This window comes from Notolepis coatsorum (assembly GCF_963971535.1).
Source record: "Notolepis coatsorum genome assembly, chromosome: 17".
NCBI lineage: Eukaryota > Metazoa > Chordata > Actinopteri > Aulopiformes > Paralepididae > Notolepis > Notolepis coatsorum.
The window spans coordinates 25,452,818-25,474,823 of record NC_140181.1 but is presented as its reverse complement, the minus strand read 5'-3'; positions in this window follow the sequence as shown (position 1 = coordinate 25,474,823).

The window sequence follows — 22,006 nt, the reverse complement described above, 5'->3', positions numbered from 1 at the left end:
CGTTCAGCGTTTGAAACAATATGCCCAGAATCTGATACAAGAAAAAACATTGTTATTTACATAGTCAAGTTTTTGTTTCATTAATGAGAAATGTCATAAAAAAAGTATATATATATATATAGAAAATGAGAACAGAGAAATGAATAAAGTGGGATGGAAAGAAGGCAGTAAAAAAGAACAAGTATGAAAAACGGACTCAAAATAGAAAGAAAATGTTAAATACAAAACAGTTCAGTCAGGAGGACAACTCTAGATGTTATGGCTATATGATTTTTGGGGGGGGGGGGTTGGGGTATCTGAGTGCATAGCCTATAATCAAACTGGGAGCACATTGCATCCCTCCAGGGTGCGTTGCTCATGGGACGGGGTTGCACACGGCTCTGTGAGCAGAAGCACCCGCACGCACATGCACGGATGTGCACACGCGTGCACTGCACACAGGAATGTGCTGCACTCGACTGATGCGCCAACCCGCTAAGTACCCACCTGGCTACTTTCCATTGATTGATTGATTGATTGAAAAGTTATTAACAGATTGCAGAATGGGTACAGTACAGTACAGCTCAATACATACAATTGTTAAGAGGATGCAGACCTGAGAAAGACTTTCGTCTTGTTTCCATCAGGGTCCCCCATTTTCAATTCATCATATGACACACACGACATACAGATAGACAGTACTGCTACATCTATACATTATGACGTACCAGATTTTCAAATACAGTACTGTTTGTGATACTAAAAAAATCCAGAAAAAGAGTGTATATACATTTGACATAGAAACTGTGCATTGGGGGAGGTTGGGTGGGGCTGTACATTGGAGGTGGGGGGGGGGGGGTTGGGTAGGGGGGGGGGACACTGTACATTGGAATACTGACATACATTTGACATAGAAACTGTACATTGGAGGAGGTTGGGTAGGTGGGGTGGGGTTGGGTGGGCTGTACATTGGAATACTGACAATGCCATGCTTGGTCTTTATTGTACAACTGGGTTAGGACATTTGTAGGGGCCAGTTTTGAATTGCAGTCTCCCGTAGGTGTTCTTTGAGAGTGTTTTTGAAGGTGGGTAGTGATTCACATTCCTTTACAGCTTTGGGTAGGGCGTTCCACATTGTTGTGGCATAATTGCGAAACGTGTTTAGTCCCTTGTTTGAGCCGAATCTGGGTTTTACATGATTTGTGGAGCTCCCTCTGGTGTTGTGATCGTGGTATTCACTGACCTTTGGGAAGTATTTTGACATGTACATGGGTACCTTGGTCGTGAAGTGTATCTTGTAGACCAGGCCCATTGCAAGTTGCTGTACTCTGTCGTCTACTCTAAGCCATCCTAGGTTGGCAAAGTGTGCAGGGGTGAGGTGGGTTCTAGGAGTCAGGTCAAGCAGTAGTCTGACTAGTTTGTTTTGAGATGTTTGTAATTTGGTTTTAGTGCCTTTGAGGTGCTTTGGTACCATGAGGTGCAAGCATAGTCGTAGTACCCTTGAATGAGTGCTCCTGCCAGAGTCTTCAGGGTATTCTTGTTTACCAGGGAGGATATCCGGTACAAGAATCGAGTTTGTTGATTGACTTTTTTATTACATTGGATGCCATTTTGTCACAGGAAAGATTAGCCTCTAGGATGGAACCCAGGTAGGTAATTTCATCTTTCCTTGTGACAATATTGTCACCCACTGTAACTGAGAAACCGTCGGTCTTGCTGAGTTTGTTATTTGAACCGAAGAGAATGGACTCTGTTTTGCCCATGTGTAATGATAGTTTGTTCTCGGCGAGCCATATGCAGATTTTATAGTTCCGAGCTGAGGGTTTTTTCAACCTGTAACCATAACAATAGCGCAAGTCGTCAGGTGTGTTCAAATACGTTCTCAGATCCATTCACACAAAACTTGTGAATGAAATGCGTTACATTCCATTCGTAGAGGCAATTAGGCATTGTCTTTAGTCTGTGCGTACGCAAGGGAACATTTATGCGCATGCGCGGGAACGCACGCACGCGCCCGGGAGCGTGCGTGCATGTGGCATCATTAAAACACTGTGCAACCAGCTTTGAAATCAGCAACGCACCCCTGATCCCCTCTACAGCACGTTGAAGCAGGTCGGAGCTGATGGAGACCGGGGTTAGTGTTGAAGCAGGTCGGAGCTGATGGAGACCGGGGTTAGTGTTGAAGCAGGTCGGAGCTGATGGAGACCGGGGTTAGTGTTGGGGGAGCAACAAGCCCAAAGTGTAGAAAAGGTGAAACTCAATTAAAGAAAACAACAATAAGAATAAAATAATAGAGGCCTAATCCTGAAAAACGTCACTTTTCCTGCACAGTAAAGGACTAAATTGTTAACGGGGAAAAGAAAATGGTGCAATTTTCCATGGGCGGAAAAAAGGAACCACTATCGTTAGTCCTTCTCTATAATAGCCACAGCGGCCACAGTGTTTGGCACGGAGGTCAAGTGTGTGTGGGTGTGAATGCATGTGCATCTTTCAAAATTATGACCACTTAAGAGGTCTATGGAAACGGTACCACTGGAATCCAGTGGCCCAGGCACAGAACTGTAGAAGAATATAAAATCTCCTGACCTCAGATCAGTGGTTGGGTTTGGCCCACGTGAGACTGTAGGTGAGCATGCAAGCTCTATATTATTCTTTGCCAAGCAACGCAGAGCAGCAGGACAGCACTGAGCAGCGACGTCCAACCCGCCTTTTTGTGAAGAGTGTTGTGATTGTTGGCGATGTATGGTTGAACAAATCATTGAGGCTAACCGAGAATTTCCTGACTGAACGTGCAAGTATCATTTAATTTGCTTCACTCATTTAGTTTTACCTCGTCAAGACCCGGTGGCCGTGTCCATGGCTCCTTCATTGTCACTGATCCGGTGACGTCAACTGTGTTGATTGCAAAGATCATCATGTCAGTTTGAATAGATAAAGCCTTCATTACAGTGCCGTGCACAGACTCTTACGTGACAGGGGTGAAACATTTAAAAGGGACACCTCCTCACTGACATGGGGCCCCACCTGGTTTGCGGGGCATGCGTGCATGATAATCATGGCTGGATTATACCACTAGGGGGCCCCTGGCCAAGAAAGTGCTATGGCCCCCATCCAGAACAAACATAACTAGGGGGTCTGGGGCATAATTTTTCAGTTCTGTTACCTCATTTCTAGGGACGTTTGGTAGAGGATAGTTAGCCAAATTGGGGCCCGCTTCAGCCTCTTTCAATTAAAATCATGCTTGCATGAGCACATAATGCAATTGAAATTTGTGAAATGATGCAATTAACAGAGGAATCCTGGGGCGCTTTGGGCCGTTGATGGTCTGGGGCCCCTGATGATTCGGTGCCCCTTGAGGCGACCAGAGGGGCACTTGGGCCAAGCAGAGGACCGACCAGAGTGACCTAAAACTAAGAAGTAATGACTAATGCTGGGCCTCTGATAGTCTTCAGCGGGATTATATTGCTGTGTTTTGTCTTAAATGTGGATGATGTAATTCCGGTCTGGTGTATGGAAGAGACAAAAGTTGCTATGTGTTGATATGAGAAATATATAACAAAAACCAATTTGGTGTCTTGTAACTGGATCTTGTAATCACAGTGGAATGGGGTGCTTTTCCAGTATCTTACCTACTCTACCACTGCACAGAAATGAGGCATTTTCTTTTGAAAGTGGTTACCAACTATTACAGACAGCCATACTGGAATAAAGATAACTACACAAACATTCTGTGCAAGGCCTCTATTGAGAAGAAATGCAATGGATGAGAAGGAAATAATGAAGCCACACTTTCATATTCTTACAATAACAATACAAGGGCTTGACTTGTTAGAATTATCGGTATAACCATCAGAAAACAGTTGAGTTGGCTAAAATTACCTTTCACTTTGGGGATGCAGAGGGTTGTGTAGTGAGAGGCATTTATTTGGCAAGATGACCCACTGAAACAGCCTTTTTGATACCAAACCTCATTGCTCCAAATGTACCCGGCAGAACAGTTGCACATTGAGACATTTCTGAGAAGCAGACAATCTAGACACGAACAAACAATCATCACAGTGTAAACAATTAGACTTCAGAATGAATGAGAGAGAGAGAGAGAGAGAGAGAGAGAGAGAGAGAGAGAGAGAGAGAGAGAGAGAGAGAGAGAGAGAGAGAGAGAGAGAGAGAGAGAGAGAGAGAGAGAGAGAGAGAGAGAGAGAGAGAGAGAGAGAGAGAGAGAGAGAGAGAGAGAGAGAGAGAGAGAGAGAGAGAGAGGGAGGGGGGGGTTGAGTTTTACATGATTTGCAAAGCTTAAAGGGGTAACTTCATAAAACAAAATCAAGGGGTACTTAAAACATCACGGACCCCTTAAACATGCCTTAATTTCAGTCAGTTAAACACCTAAATCAGTAATGTCAGGGTCAATTAAAATGATGGGGTTGTAATTGGTTTTTAAGGGTAAAATGCATGGTCTTTGTCCCTTAATTTTTCTTAGTCCATGAACAATTCTACTTAATTTCTTACTCAATTTACCTTAATTCTTATTTAATAATAAGGTTATTTTAAGGGTTTCTTAAGGTGTAAAATTAAGAGACTCTCGAGACCATTGAAGTACACTACTTATTTCTTGGTATGAGGCCTTTGCTGATACTAGTACAAGTATAGCCTGGTATCAGATCAATACCTGATACTAGTACAAGTATACTATTGATTGATTGATTGAAAATTGTATTAACAGATTGCAGAATGGGTACATTACAGTACAGCTCAATACACACAATTGTTAAGGGGATGCGGACCAGAGAAATACTTTCATCTTGTTTACATCAGGGTCCCCCATTTTCAATTCATCACAACATATATGACATACATGACATACAGATAGACAGTACTGCTACATCTATACATTTATGACATACCAGATTTACAAATACAGTACTGTTTGTGATACAAAAAGAGTTAAAAAAATAAATAAAAAAGAGAGTATATACATTTGACGAAGAAACTGTACATTGGAGGAGGTGGGGGGGATGGGTAGGCAGGGTGGGGGTAACTGTACATTGGATTATCAACGAAACCTTGCTTGGTCCAAGAAGAGGGTCTCGTGTATTACTGGGTTAGGACATTTACTGTACATTGGAGGGGGTTGGGTTAGGACATTTACAGGGGACAGTTTCGAATTGCAGTCTCCCGTAGGTGCTCCTTGAGAGTGGTTTTAAAAGTGGGTAGTGATTCACATTCCTTTACAGCTTTGGGTAGGGCGTTCCACATTGATGTGGCATAATTGCGAAACGTGTTTAGTCCCTTGTTTGAGCCGAATCTGGGTTTAACATGATTTGTGGAGCTCCCTCTGGTGTTGTGGTCGTGGTATTCACTGACCTTTGGGAAGTATTTTGACATGTACATGGGTACCTTAGTCGTGTAGTGTATCTTGTAGACCAGGCCCATTGCAAGTTGCTGTACTCTGTCGTCTACTCTAAGCCATCCTAAGTTGTCAAAGTGGGCAGGGGTGAGGTGGGTTCTAGGAGTAAGGTCAAGCAGTAGTCTGACCAGTTTGTTTTGTGATGTTTGTAATTTAGTTTTTAGTGCCTTTGAGGTGCTTTGGTACCATGAGGTGCAAGCATAGTCGTAGTACCCTTGAATGAGTGCTCCTGCCAGAGTCTTCAGGGTATTCTTGTTTACCAGAGAGGAGATCCGGTACAAGCCTGGTATCAGCCCAGTACCTGATACTACTAGTACAAATATACTGTAGATACTGGGTATCGGAGCCTTTGTCCAAAACTGTCCAGACAGGTCCAGACAAAAAGCAGCCAGTGTTTTGGTTATTTGAGATATCGGAAGCAATTTTTTTAGCAATGCTAGTGGAAGTCAATAGTTGAAAAAAAATCCCCATTGATTTCTACTAACATAAGTGGAAGTTCGTTCCACCATCGTGGATCCAGGATTATGTATCATGTATGACTTGCACTCTCTGCACTCTCTGCGCACTGTTGCACCTGTACACAGGGGCGTAGCTGGGGGGGGGGGGGTTTAGGATGATTACTAGACATCACTCAGGTGTATTATTGATGCTCTCATTGATACTATGTTTGTGTGTATGTGTGTGTCTGTGTCTGTGTCTGTGTCTGTGTGTGTGTGTGTGTGTGTGTGTGTGTGTGTGTGTGTGTGTGTGTGTGTGTGTGTGTGTGTGTGTGTGTGTGTGTGTGTGTGTGTGTGTGTGTGTGTGTGTGTGTGTGTGTGTGTGTGTGTGTGTGTGTGTGTGTGTGTGTGTGTGTGTGTGTGTGTGTGTGTGTGTGTGTGAGAGATATATAGAGAGAGAGGGGGGGCTTTGGTAGACTATTGCATTGGTCCATTCATTGAAGATGAACGCAATGCGACATCCTTTACTAGGCTCACCCACCAACAGTGCAGGTGCTGAACTGCTGATCCGAATGTATAGGTAAAAACCATATTATGCGTTTATCAATAAATAAATGGCAAAAAAAAAAGATCTCGTGCGTATACGCACGCTCGCATTCACTGGGGGCCTACAAATACATTATTTAATGGGGCCCAGAATCTACAGCTACGCCCCTGCCTGTAGCCTACATATTATGTAAGCTAATAATAATGTTCTTGTCTCTACTGTTTCCAGTAGCATGACAGGTATGCAAAAATACCTTCAAAATGATATCTTCGAAAATGTTGTTATTATCTTTCACTCTTTCAAAGCATTACTTGCTGTCATGTTCTATACAAACTTAATTTGGCCATTGTGTTTTTCCCTCTTGTGGTCGTTTTGAATATTGCACAAATCGTCTTCTAGCTTTGATGCTATTGGCTGATTTAGTCATGTGATGCTGCCAGGTCAGCTATTTTTCTCTCCAGAAAGTGATTTTGTGTGATCTCAGTAGCTGAAGCTACTTACATTTTCCAGGTGTGTCCGCCTTGGAAATTATTGCTACAGAAAGAATTAAAAGTAAAAAAAAAATCGATGCATTTAATCGCATGAGGATTTTTTTTGTGTGTAAGAATGTTACCTTTCAAAGGAGACCAGACTCATGCATGTGCTATAAGTATAAAGTATAATAAATAGCAAATAACTTTTTTTCTTAGTCTGGTTTGTTCATAAAAAAATTTAAATAAGAGAAATTGAGATCAATCAAGAGTTTTTTTCCCCCAATGGTCAACTGTTCTGGAATGTACTTGAAAGTACTGCATTTTACTTTTACCTCGAAAGTGCTTGAGTTTCCAAAAGGTCCTTTGCGCTATATATATATTATTCCTAAAATTGCTGCACTTTGTTAAAAATTGCATTGATCTGTTGGTCTGTGTAGCAGCTAATACAGGATTTTGCTGCTTAAACATATGTAGGCCTATAATGTATATTCATTGATTCACTCGTATACCAAAATTCATTTGAATTGAACATTTTTGCTTTTTGCATCAAATATTGATATGCGATTAAAATGTGATTAATTTCGATTAATTAACTCTAAAGTCTCGAATTAATTCGATGAACATTTTTAATCGAGTCCCACCACTTACATTATGTGTTAGCTCCTGGTTAGCATACCTGTATTGCTGGGTCATACTCAAAGGGCTATTTCTGTTTCATGTTTCAGTTTAGTGAACTTTGTACATATTGTACTTTATTTAAAGGGCTTTATCAGTATCAAGTGACATTTTTAACTTCTTCTATCTTTCCTTTGTCATTCTATACATTATCCATTTAGCTCCATTTTACACACATACTGTATCTGTATGGTGTACTGTAATGCAATGTAATTGATAACAATTGTGTAATAATGTATATTATTCTTTGTGTATTTCAGTTTTACAAACTTGGAGAACAGACAACAGTAAAGACAATGGGCTCCAGCTTCTGGATCTCTTTTCCTCTTGTTCACTACCTGTTGTGTACAGATACACACTGAGGGCAGGATAACGTAATATACACACACAGTACAAGATATATACATGTAACTATACACACTGAGGGCAGGATACCTGCTGTCAACTCAGACTGCACGATGGTCACACTTGTCTCTGACAGTTTGAGGTCAACGCCTGCGCTCAGCACCTCCAGGATAGCAGAGGTGTTCAGGCTAAAGTTGCTCTCTATCATAAGCTCAGCAATGTAGATACCCGTGTCTGAAACCAATGAAATAAAAACGTTTAAAATGTTTACAGAATTATGATTATTTGTTTCTGAAGCATCGCTTGTCTTCGTTTTTTGTCCCTGTCAAATATTTCTCCATTCTGTTCACCTACTGACACTCTTATCCTCTCCTATCGGCTGCCCCGTTATCAACAAGGTTTGCCCTACATTTTCAAAAGCCTAGAGAAAGCTTGTCTTAACAGTTACTAATCATCGTGAGTTATTCATGTACATTTTATATATTTGATAGCGTAAACAGACCTTTCCCCCGGTCACTCACACACCATCCCCCCCTGTCATGCCTCTGCGCCCTGTGCCCCACACTTTGAGAAACACTGGTGTTTCTCATTCATTTGATTGATGACTTAAAGGGAAAGTTCAGAGTTTTTGGACCCCTAGCCCTATTTCCTTCTCGTTGATGTCAATGAGTCCTTTCTCACCACAATCCATGCTGTGCTTCATACTGGAAAAACATAGCTCCTCCTTAGTTAGCCACACAACTAATGTCAAGTGAATGGGGTCACTGTAAAATGCACTTACATTACATACAGTACTCAAAAACAAATTGCTTGGCTTTGCATGTAATGTGGAGTAGGTTTCAGTGCTTATTTCAGAGCTTTTGAGGAGTGGCCCCATTAGGAGGTGGGAGAGGGTGCCCTGTTTTCTTACTTGAGCACCTGTCCATATGTCTGTCCACGGGCCAGGTTAGCTACGCAACTGTTTTAGGGTCTCAGGAAAGTGTTGGTTGCTATGGTATGATGCACAGTAAAATTATTGTGGCTAATCTTAAATTTCACCAGAGGCTACAAGCGTTGAGAAAAATAGTGCCAGAAGGGATGGGCTGAGCTCTATTTGACCACCAGCTAATCCTCTGTAGATGTTTTCAGCTTACTGGTGTTTTATTGAAGCATTATCATGTTGTGTTGTGTTGTGTTAAAAACCCCATGAAATCCAAAATAAAATGTAAAATTAATGCAACACTCCCAGACATACCCCACGTGAAGGTAAGGAAAAACTCACTAAAAACCTAGCAATAGGAAAAATTGTATGTTATTATGTTGTCAAAGTATGTAGTTGAAAGACTCACCCACTGCAAAGGCCTGGTTTGGAAAGAGGAGATCATTTTTTGTTGTAACACAATATTAGAGATACAAATAATGTACAACCTCACTTATTCAAACCTCTGCAATGGCAGTCATTTAAATTTGTGAAAAGCTCAACAATTGAAATACATTGAATTACAGACCCAAGACATAGTATTCTGAATCTCTATTTAAAAAAAAAATGCAGTTTATCTATAACACAATTTGCAATACAATTGAACCCTTTTCATATGCCTGTACTCACTTTCAAACTGAAGTGACAAACACAGGACTAGAGGCGTCTCTACTTTCCGTAGCTCCATTTCTGCAGACCCCTCTCTGATTGGTTGAGCCCATTTCTGCAGACCCCTCTCTGATTGGTTGAGCGAAGCCCCTCTCTGATTGGTTGAGCGAAGCCCCTCTCTGGCAAAAGGCGGATGTAATGTTATCATATCAAGAAGATAAAAAGAAATGTACTACCAGATTCGCGTATAACGTTATTTCGCGTGACTTCACGGTTTATTCATAACGTTATGCACATTTCACAACACAGCCAGCTGTCAGAAACTGTACATTGTAACATTATATAACATAACGTTATGTTATTTCGCGGTTTATTCACATAACGTTATTTCACGTGACAAGTTCAACACAGCCCAACTGTCAGAAACTGTACATTGAGGGGGTTTGAATCACTGTTTAGTGTTTACACTCCCCACTTACTGTAACTGTACCATGACGCACTCCCCACTTACTGTAACTGTACCATGTTCTACATATAACCTCATCTCATGCACCTTGTTGTGTATCCTGTTTCTTTTTCCTCATTATTATATTCAGAGTTAATTATATTGTTTACACTGTCTTTCTTCCATTATAACCCTGCCCATTTGATGTTCCCAAATCATATTCAGAAAGTAACACAGAGACTTCTATTGACCAAGGAATTAGTTATTAATAGTAAGACACAACATTTCCGTAGCAATCCGACATTGACCACCAGACTCTTTCTCTTAAGGCATTAACTGGGTTAATTAATATAAATGTTATATTGTAACTGTCTAGTTACACATTGGTTCCGAAACATGTATGTTCCAGGCTGCAATTAAAACTTTGAATCTGAGAGAGCTCTGGTCAGCGAAGCCGGCGATGCGAGCGATTATTATTGGTTTTTAATGACAAACCAATTACATAATCCAACATATGTGTAAAGGCACACACAACATATTCCAGTTAACGGTATATTTTTTTAATGATTCGTTATGGCGTAATCAATACTTCCATGTGTATAAATTGCGTTCGCGACCTCCATGTTTTGGGGGTATTCATCAGAAAACTCGGATCCGGGATTCGGCTCCCATCCGTCGGGCAAGAACTGTGGGTTTTCAGCCTCTCTCTCTGGAGCTTAACGGAGTTTCGATTCCTGGCTAGAGGCGCTTGCCGCGGCTCATGCGCATGCACGCGCTCGGCCAATCAGAGAGGGGTCTGCAGAAATGGGCTCAACCAATCAGAGAGGGGTCTGCAGAAATGGAGCTATGGAAAGTAGAGACGCGGACTAGAGACACAAATACTGACATGCTGCCATCTTGGATCTAGCATACCCCATGCAGTTTAACAGTTAAAACATAGTGTGAATTGTGGGGGGGGGGGGGGGGGCTGGGGGGTCTTAGCCCCCCTGAATGAACCTTGAGCCCCCTGAAACTATTAATAGTACTGGGTCACTAAGGATTCTATTGATAGCACTGGGTCACTAAGGATTCTATTGATAGTACTGGTCACTAAGGATTATATTGATAGTACTGGGTCGTTAAGGATTCTATTGATAGCACTGGGTCACTAAGGATTCTATTGATAGTACTGGGTCACTAAGGATTCTATTGATAGTACTGGGTCACTAAGGATTCTATTGATAGTACTGGGTCACTAAGGATTCTATTGATAGTACTGGTCACTAAGGATTCTATTGATAGTACTGGGTCGTTAAGGATTCTATTGATAGTACTGGGTCGTTAAGGGTTCTATTGATAGTACTGGGTCACTAAGGATTATATTGATAGTACTGGGTCACTAAGGATTCTATTGATAGTACTGGGTCACTAAGGATTCTATTGATAGTACTGGGTCGTTAAGGATTCTATTGATAGTACTGGGTCACTAAGGATTATATTGATTGTATTGGGTCGTTAAGGATTCTATTGATAGTACTGGGTCACTAAGGATTATATTGATAGTACTGGTCACTAAGGATTCTATTGATAGTACTGGGTTGTTAAGGATTATATTGATAGTACTGGGTCACTAAGGATTATATTGATAGTATTGGGTTGTTAAGGATTCTATTGATAGTACTGGTCACTAAGGATTATATTGATAGTACTGGTCACTAAGGATTATATTGATAGTACTGGGTCACTAAGGATTATATTGATAGTATTGGGTCGTTAAGGATTATATTGATAGTATTGGGTCGTTAAGGATTATATTGATAGTACTGGGTCGTTAAGGATTATATTGATAGTACTGGGTCACTAAGGATTATATTGATAGTACTGGGTCACTAAGGATTCTATTGATAGTACTGGGTCACTAAGGATTATATTGATAGTACTGGGTCACTAAGGATTATATTGATAGTACTGGGTCACTAAGGATTATATTGATAGTATTGGGTTGTTAAGGATTCTATTGATAGTACTGGTCACTAAGGATTATATTGATAGTACTGGTCACTAAGGATTATATTGATAGTACTGGGTCACTAAGGATTATATTGATAGTACTGGGTCACTAAGGATTATATTGATAGTACTGGGTCACTAAGGATTATATTGATAATACATTAAATTGTAGGACGCAGCCGCAATCCCTCTCTCTGTTGGCTGAGCTTGCCTGTCCCTCAGCTGAGTCCCTCTCTCTGTGTCTATAAAGGACTGTTGCTTGTGGTTTTCCAACACGCCACAATGCTACAGGTCAGTCAGTCAGACAGTAAGTGTCATTGCCTCGCGTAGGGTTGCACAGGTCCCAAAAAGAACAATAAATACATCTGCATATTTAAACCACAGATCATATAGAAGTAATGGTTGGTTGATACATTAGTACCTGTCTGCAGACGAACACAGCTCCAAGCAGGAACACAAGGCCCCCCGTCCACATTGTTACTCTGATGGGGGAAACCAACAAACATACGACGGAGAGAAGATCAACTATGAAACAAGAACATAATGTCATGTTGCTGGGATATGGTCACAGGAACCATTTGACAGCTGGATAAGGGCCAGTTGGGGAATGAGACTGAATGATCACCTCCCAGGTATGCTGTCAGGGGGGAACAACCACGTATGTTGTCCTGGATGATCACCTCCCAGGTATGTTGTCAGGGGGGAACAACCACGTATGTTGTCCTGGATGATCACCTCCCAGGTATGTTGTCAGGGGGGAACAACCACGTATGCTGTCCTGGGTGATCACCTCCTAGGTATGTTGTCAGGGGGGAACAACCACGTATGCTGTCCTGGGGCAGGATGGGCCCTCTAATGGTCCACAGAGGCCATTAGTGAATATAAGGATGTGGACCAAGAACAGTGTCAATCGATCAGGCAGAGGGGGTTCTGATCTAGCAGCAGGTCAGCCAGAGGGGGTTCTGATCTAGCAGCAGGTCAGCCAGAGGGGGTTCTGATCTAGCAGCATGTCAGCCAGAGGGGGTTCTGATCTAGCAGCAGGTCAGCCAGAGGGGGTTCTGATCTAGCAGCAGGTCAGCCAGAGGGGGTTCTGATCTAGCAGCATGTCAGCCAGAGGGGGTTCTGATCTAGCAGCAGGTCAGCCAGAGGGGGTTCTGATCTAGCAGCTGGTCAGGCAGAGGGGGTTCTGATCTAGCAGCAGGTCAGCCAGAGGGGGTTCTGATCTAGCAGCTGGTCAGGCAGAGGGGGTTCTGATCTAGCAGCTGGTCAGCCAGAGGGGGTTCTGATCTAGCAGCAGGTCAGCCAGAGGGGGTTCTGATCTAGCAGCTGGTCAGGCAGAGGGGGTTCTGATCTAGCAGCAGGTCAGCCAGAGGGGGTTCTGATCTAGCAGCTGGTCAGGCAGAGGGGGTTCTGATCTAGCAGCTGGTCAGGCAGAGGGGGTTCTGATCTAGCAGCTGGTCAGCCAGAGGGGGTTCTGATCTAGCAGCTGGTCAGGCAGAGGGGGTTCTGATCTAGCAGCTGGTCAGGCAGAGGGGGTTCTGATCTAGCAGCTGGTCAGGCAGAGGGGGTTCTGATCTAGCAGCAGGTCAGCCAGAGGGGGTTCTGATCTAGCAGCAGGTCAGCCAGAGGGGGTTCTGATCTAGCAGCAGGTCAGCCAGAGGGGGTTCTGATCTAGCAGCTGGTCAGGCAGAGGGGGTTCAACTTTAATCCCATGGTTCTGATGTGAGGAGGACATGTGATAATCGGACATCAATCTTGCCAACATGCTCTGTGAGTCGAGAGCTCTGCCATCAAAGAAATGCTGGCGGAGGGCAGGCCTCCAATGAACTGCTGTTTCCTCAGCTATTTTCAACTGTATTACAAATAGTTGATGAAATAGCTTCTGCAGTTCACTATAGGTCTGATGTCCTCCATGTTTCTTGGGGGGGGGGGGGGTGATGTGGCCAAGCTCTCGAGACACAGAACATGTTGGTAAGTTTCATGTTCTCCTCACAAAAGTGTTTTGTACAGCCATCCCTAATATAGTCCATAATAACAGCAGTGCAGACCCAGTGTTACTCTGTTAAAAACACCTAAACTCCTACATATGCATTTTCAGTATTCAATATTAGGAATGTATTTCTTTGCTTATCCCTCTGAGACACATGCTGAGTAAACATACAGAGTAGTCTTCCTTTTCTCAGAAAGGACAGGAAGGTCATAATTTAGCTAGTAAAATGTCTGTTTGCATTAGCCTACTTTGCATTCTTCTCAATAATACAAACTGCCTTATTGCCTGATTATGCCTCATAGACTATAGGGCAGTGCATACAGTATTTGCGATCTCCTAATAAAACAAGTAATTTAAATAATATAAGTCTACTGTTCACTCATTACGAACGTAGGCTATACCCATTGGGTCTCATTCCCGAACGGATTTACGACCAAAGATTTCCTCTTAGGCAGATTTCTGCCCATTTAAGACATATTAGGGCTGGTAGCGCGATTCCCCAAATTTTCCTGAGATCAGATTTGAGCGTGGCTGAGAGCAGATTTAAAAGTGCTGAGAAGCACACTTATGATTGATTGACTAATTGAAAATTGTATTAACTTGACAGACTGTGTTCTCATAGTGATTCCTTCATGTCAACGCTACAGGCCTCCTTGGAATTAATTACTTAATCATAATTAAAATAAATATGACAATATTTGTACGATAAGAAATGACGCATTTGATGTCGGAAAAATAAATAATACGGATTCATCTGATCACAGGGCAGCTGGATTAATCATATCTGAACCAGCTATTTTGGACAAATGTATAATTACTTTAATTACTCAGATATTCAAACACAATTATGCAATTATTGTGAAATGATTGAAAATAATAATTATTTAATGCCTTCTGTGGAATTTGTATTTCTTATTAGTTACATATCTGTTTTAATGGTATACAATGGGACATACCTTTGTTTGATATAAACCTGCATTCCTTCGAATATATTATTAATCAATTAAACTTATATTGAAATACACTATATAGCCTATACACACCAACACTGAAATGACAGTGGATGAATAAATAAATAAATAAGAACTAAAGCTAAACGCATGGAAATAGACTGCATTAATATTCCATAACAAGTCTTGTGTGCGCCAGTATGGCCTACGACGTGTCTAATGAATGAACAGTATAGGCTTAATATATATTCTAGTTACTTGTTTCATTAGGATTTAGTAGATACTATATATATGCTCTGCCCTACGTACAGTATAAGTATACAGTATACAGTAAGTACAAGTATACAGACTGTACCTATACTGTACGTAGGGCAGAGCATATAGTATCTACTAAATCCTAATGCAACAAGTCATTAATGGAATAATAAGCCTATACTGCGTTCATTCATTACACCGTAGGCATTAATGGAATAATAAGCCTATACTGCGTTCATTCATTACGCCGTAGGTGTGAGGATTCGCCTGTTCCCTGGACCTTTATTCCCTGTCTCCTCACCTCACCAGCCCCCACCTTTGGACTTTCCCTGTCTACTCTCCTCAACAGCCCCCACCCTTGCGATGTTTTACTCTCCTCTACTCTTCACCAGCCCCCACCCTTGGACTACCTTTCGCAGCTGTCATAGTTTATGATTAGCGCCCCAGAGGGCTTTAAATACCTGGACCTCCCTCCAGTCCTGGTCGGGTCGTTCTTGTTACTACAATCTACTGCCGCGTCTCCGGCGTGAAACGTCGTGCCACCCCTGTACTTCACCACCTGTCGCCGTTTGCCTGGAGTGGGACGCCGTCTACGCTCTCTAATTCTCTACGGGAGGTTTTCCAGTGTTCCCACTCCAGACGTCAAGCCGGCGCGCATCGCTTCCTAATTCCACGGGAGGATGCGCCTCTTCGCCCCGGTCCCCTGGGACCCCTGTGTTCTGCGCTGCCCGTCTGCAGCATCCGAGGGGGATCTCCGTGCCAGGCCTGTAGTGGTGTTCCCACTCCAGACGTCAAGCCGGCGCGCTCCCACTCCAGACGTCAAGCCGGCGCGCTCCCACTCCAGACGTCAAGCCGGCGCGCATCGCTTCCTAGTTCCACGGGAGGATGCGTCTCTTCGCCCCGGTCCCCTGGGACCCCTGTGTTCTGCGCTGCCCGTCTGCAGCATCCGAGGAAGATCTCCGTGCCAGGCCTCCGCCGTCGGGCCCCTGGTCCCCGTGCCAGGCCTCCGCCGTCGGGCCCCTGTTCCCGTGCCAGGCCTCCACCGTCGGAACCCTGTCATCCCTGTAAGCAGCTCTGGCCCTCGCCCTGTCCAAGGCCTTAACCCTGTTCTCTGTCCCTGTCTCCAGCCCGCCTCTCCGGGCCTCTGTCCCTGTCCCCCTCTCCAGTGCCCCTGGTCCTGGTCCTTGACATTTTGCCCTGGCCCTGTCCCTTAGCCTTAGTCCCTTAGCCTGTTCGCCTCTTAAAGGCACAGTGCCGCATTTTCCCTATTTTCTTTGATTCCAGTGTTTTTGTGTTCTCCCTTAAAGGGACAGTGCCGCTTTTTGTTTTGTAATGAATAAATGCCCTGTTTTGGCTTACTCTCATACCTGTCTCGTGTTGTGCGATTGGGGTCGGTTACAAACCATAACAGTAGGCATTAATGGAATAATAAGCCTATACTGCGTTCATTCATTACGCCGTAGGCATTAATGGAATAATAAGCCTATACGCGTTCATTCATTATGCTGTAGGCTACAGTTCTGTGTGCGTGCGCGCGCGCTGCGGCAGGTGTACCACGAGCTGTACTATATATGATGACAATACATTAATCTAATCTCATTTCGATGGGTCGCAACTTGCATTTCTCCCAGACGGCACTGCCGCAGACTCGCAAGGCACTTCCGCATCCATTTTCTAACCGGCTGCATCATTACTTTGCCTTATAAGGAGCTCTGGAGGTGTTGTTTTGTATGCAAATGACCTGAACGGGGACGCGCGTTCGAGTTTAAGACATGGTGTCATTCTCCAAGCAGATATCAGATCATATCACAGGTGCGACCGTTTGAGCCACTTAAGACATATTACCAGCACGTTCGGGACTCAGAGTGAACTTGTCATTGGGTCTCATTCCTGAAAGTTTTTCAAAGATATATTCTGGAAGACTTATCTTGGAACCACTGAGACATAATCAATGACAAGTTCACTCGGAGTCCTGAACGTGCTGGTAATATGTCTTAAGTGGCTGAAAAGGTAGCACAAATTATATGATCTGATATCTGCTTGGAGAATGGCATTCTGTCTTAAACTCGAAAGCGCGTTCCCGTTCAGGTAATTTGCATACAAAACAACACCTCCAGAGCTCCTTATAAGGCAACTAGTGACGCAGCTGTGTGCAAATGGAATGGCGGAAGTGCTTTGCGAGTCTTGCGAGCCCAGTCAGTGCCAATCAGAGAGTGTCTCAGAGAAATGCGGCTAGGTTTCGTAATCACGCTTGCGCGCCATCAAAACTAGATTAGATTAATGTATTGGCATCATATACAGCTCGCGGTACACCTGCCGCAGCGCGCGCGCGCACACACACACACACACACACACACAATTGGAGGGGGGCTCCCCACCCTCCAGAACATTTACAACAAGCGGTGCAGGGGTAAGGCTAAGAGAATCATCAAGGACTCCAGCCACCCGAACAACTGCCTCTTTGAACTGCTGCGGTCGGGCAAGCGATACCGGAGTCTCAAGGCGAGCACAGAAAGACTCAGAAGAAGCTTCTATCCCCAGGCCATCAGGCTGCTCAATGAACAATAAACACTATACAACAACCATCAAATGCACACAGCACACACATCCACACGCACACACTCACTTTAAACAAACAACACACTGCAGCACCCACTCTCCACACTTTAGATCACCTAAACACACTTTATATTTATTGATAAAGGATTTGCACTACAACTCGTACACCTTACTGTAAATTGTACCTAAATTGTACCTCATCTCATTTCTGCTTTGCACTATAAAGTATTGTATATTAGTACACTGCATAGTATATTGTATATTATATGGTAACTCAGTTACTTCTATTCTGCATCGAACATTGTACATATGTCTATACTGAACACTGTGACCTCTTTTTTTACTTCTAATTTACATGCTATACTATTTTATTTCATACTTATCTTGTCTAGCACAGTCTCTGGAGCGTAACAGTAAGTACTGTATATGAAGAGTGCTCCTCAGCACTCTTAAATCTGCTCTCAGCCACGATCAAATCTGATCTCAGGAAAATTTGGGGACTCCCACTCCCAGCCCCAATATGTCTTAAATGGGCCGAAATCTGGCTAAGACGAACATTTTTGTCGTAACTCCGTTCGGGAATGAGACCCATTGATTCTGTCGGTTCCAAGATAAGTCTTCCAAGAGAACTCTTTGGAAAATTTTGGGGAATGAGACCCATTGTTACTGACAAATATATAAAAAATATATAAATTCTCAAATGAGCAGTATTCACACTAAATTGTGATTGAATTCTGAAGCCCAAGCCGTTACTAAGAACTTATTTGTGAAAGGTCTTCTTCAGTTGATAAGACACAGTATCGTATTAAGAGTGTCTATGGTTTCATATAGTTTCAGAAATAAGAGAAAAAATAACCAGGGTTGTGACTTCGTTGTTGGAGAGTAAACCAGACTTACTACCTATTGTCTACCTGTATCACTGTGTACATATTAATAATACAACTCTGTACATACATGTGATTAGCACTACACCCAGTAGTACTCATTTATATATTTTATACCAAGTTTAATCACCTGTACATTGTTTATTACTATTGCACTTTACAGTTACATTTGCACTCTGGTTGGATGCTAAACTTATTTTCCTTGTACTGTACTTGTGCTGTATGATGACAATATATTTTAATCAAATCTAATCTATGTTGGCTTTGTACTCCAAGTGACGCACTTGGCACTATTAGACGAACAATACCACTTTTTGTTGACCACTGGGAGAGTATCCCTACTGGCCTTGTTATACACAATTATAAGTATTTGTCAATAAAAGCAGCAGCTAAACTACTAAAGGTACATTTAGTAGTATATCCTCCACTAGCAGAATTCGAATCTCATATAATGAAGAGGTAAAGTGTAATCATAGACAAGGCCCTCAAAATGAATTATAACATAGTAATCACATTCACAGTCAAAAATACACTTACCCTGACTGTTGATCTGTCCAGGACACAGGTGTTTGAGCGGTGAACCTTTTTTGTTTGTTTGTTTGTTTATCTTTGTAATGATCAGTTTGGAATCAGCCTGTATTCCATTGTGAGCAGGGGACCAAACAGAAATAGCGTCAATGTTCAGAGGGAGTGATGGAGCTGAGAGGAGAGAGGATGGTGTCAAATGCATCAGGACAATATTTGCATTCATCATTATGTTCCGATTCAGACTTTTCAACACTGGGAACACTTTGACTTCCCGTGGATATTTGTCTACCAAATCAGGCTCTCTCCTCCAGGAGGTCACAGGCCACTTTTCAAGGCACAACCATGCTCCTTCTTCTTCTGTCATATATCAGCATCATATCTGTATTGATATACAGCAAAGAAAACTAACAAACAAACAAGAAGGTGTCTTGGACCAAAGGGGTTGAGGTTCCTTGGCATGAAATATGAACCTTGCAGTTAATCTTAGTTTTATCGTACAGGTGTTCCAATGAAGTGATATCACACCAGAGGGAGTACTTTACACTGTAGGCTCATACTGTATCAGCGCTACTAGGATCAGCAGAGCGTTCTGACAGACAGTATGAAGTCAAGTCAAGTGTTCCTTTATAGATATCCAGGTGTCATAACAGCCTGGGGGGGGGGGGGGGGGGGGGGGGGTACAAGCAGGAAAAGAAAAGCAAGAAATATAATAATAATATAAAATTATTAAATAAAAAGAATATAACACAATAATGTAAACATATTAATAGTATAATATTGTAATATAATGTAAAAAATAAACATAGTAGTAGTATACATGGTATACAATAGTATACATGGTATGCCACTGCTTCTATGGCATAATAACAGTATTAGCCTACAGTACTATAATGTTTTTGTCAAGCAACTTAGGAAAATATCTGAGATATTAAATAAATTACAGTATATGGTTTTTAATTTTAATTAATATATATAATTAATAATAATAATAATGTTAACAAGAGCAGAGTGTTGGATAGCATACAAGGAAATGCTGTTATACTGTATAGCCTACATCAATGTCATGCTTCATCTGATTGATTGATTGATTGATTGATTGGTTGAATTGATTGATTGATTGCAGAATGGGTACAATACAGTACGGCTCAATATACATACATCTAACAATGGTTTGTGCCATTGTGCAACACACAGGGATCAATATGGAAATCTACTGCACGGACTCCAGTGCAGTGTGTATTTTTTTTATTTTTATTTTATTATTTTTTTGACATTAGACACAAACATTAACAGTAGAAATCCACTATAAATCACAGGACTATTACCGATATAATACTAACAATAATGGCAGTGTGTATTATGACCGAGGAGATTAGATTAGATTCAAATGCATTGTCATTATACAGCACAAGTACAGTACAAAGAAGTTTGGCATTCAACCAGAGTGCAAATGTAACAGTAAAGTGCAATAGTGATATACAATGTAGCTCGCAGTCCTCCGCGCATGCCACTATATTTACGCTCACGGTGGGGGCCGCGCTGTGATTATTCCCCATTGTCCGAGCGATCTTGTCGGGGAGCTGCAGATCGCAGATGATGTTGTCAGATTATTGTAATCCAACGTCCAAAAGATATTGGACCTCATTCACTAACATTCTCGTAAGTTTCCGTGTAAATAACATTGTAGGAAGATCGTAAGAGAAAACCTACGAGAGTCCTTTCCAGATTCATTAATGCGTGGAGAGGTGCTCTTAACCTCTTAAGCCCGGTACAGGGCCGAGATTCATATCATGATTCACGCCATAAATCGACCAATACAGAGCATATGAATTAATGTTGCATATATTTTTTTAAATGTAGCCAAGAGGAAAGACCCTCACCTTGTCAAAACAGCAGTCAAAGTGTATATTTTGAGCACTACGTTTGTTTACCAATGATTTTAAGTGTTACGTATTAGTGAAATATGAGTTTATAGAAATCTCAGCGCATCGAGTTGGAAAAGGCGCTTATAGACGTGAGGATTTGGCGCAACCTAACTTGAGTGTAGCCTTTTGAGAGAAGAGACCCAGGGCTTTCGAATAATAATAAAAAACTACACTTCCCAGCTCACACCAGCCCGTCAATCATCTGACTTCTAGAAGAAGCTTTTTTCGTTCTCTTTTTTTTCGGGATTGATGAAATCAAGGGTTTTAATTTTTTTTGTTATAACAACCTATATCAATTTAACCGTGTTAAACTGTAAACGCTGAGACCTACATCTCCTCTGTGTGTCATCCCATTGAAACCGGGGAAACACATTTGTGTGTATATACAGGATATATAATGCCTTATTAGCAGGCGTTGTATGGTCTAAAGGGTTATAACATGTAGGTACTGTAAAGTACATATCTATAGATATTAGTTTAAACATTGTATTGTGTGTTGAACTGGGCACAGGCTCTGTGGGAGCGATAGCAGCCAGCAGCACCGAGGTCATCGGCCGAGGTGCTGTAGCATCAACAAAGATAGCTGGTCGGCTAGGGAGGGGAGAAGCCAAGTCAAGTCAAGAGTTTTATTTGTCACGGCATACAAGTATACAATGAAATGCGGGTGGTCTTGCCTGCAACGATGTGCAATACAGTGGTACAACATATAATAGAATCCAATAAAAAACAACATTGTGCAATAAACAGGTAACAGGTAACATGGTGGCACATCTCGGTATCTGTACATAGTTATTTACAGAGCATATAGGACATGCTAGGTCCTTTGGTAGTGCAATACACTGTTACTGTTGTTATACTATTTTTAAAGTGACCTTTCCTTTTTGGCCATAAGTGTGGGCGTGTGCGGCATGAGTGTGTGCCTGCTCATGTTAAAGTGGCTGCTAGTGTGTGAGCATGCACAGCGTGCATGTCGTGTGTGTGCTCATGTGTGCTTGTGTGTGAAAAGTTCAGTGTTCTGTGGCACTCAGTGTTCATTGTTCAAGGCTCTGATGGC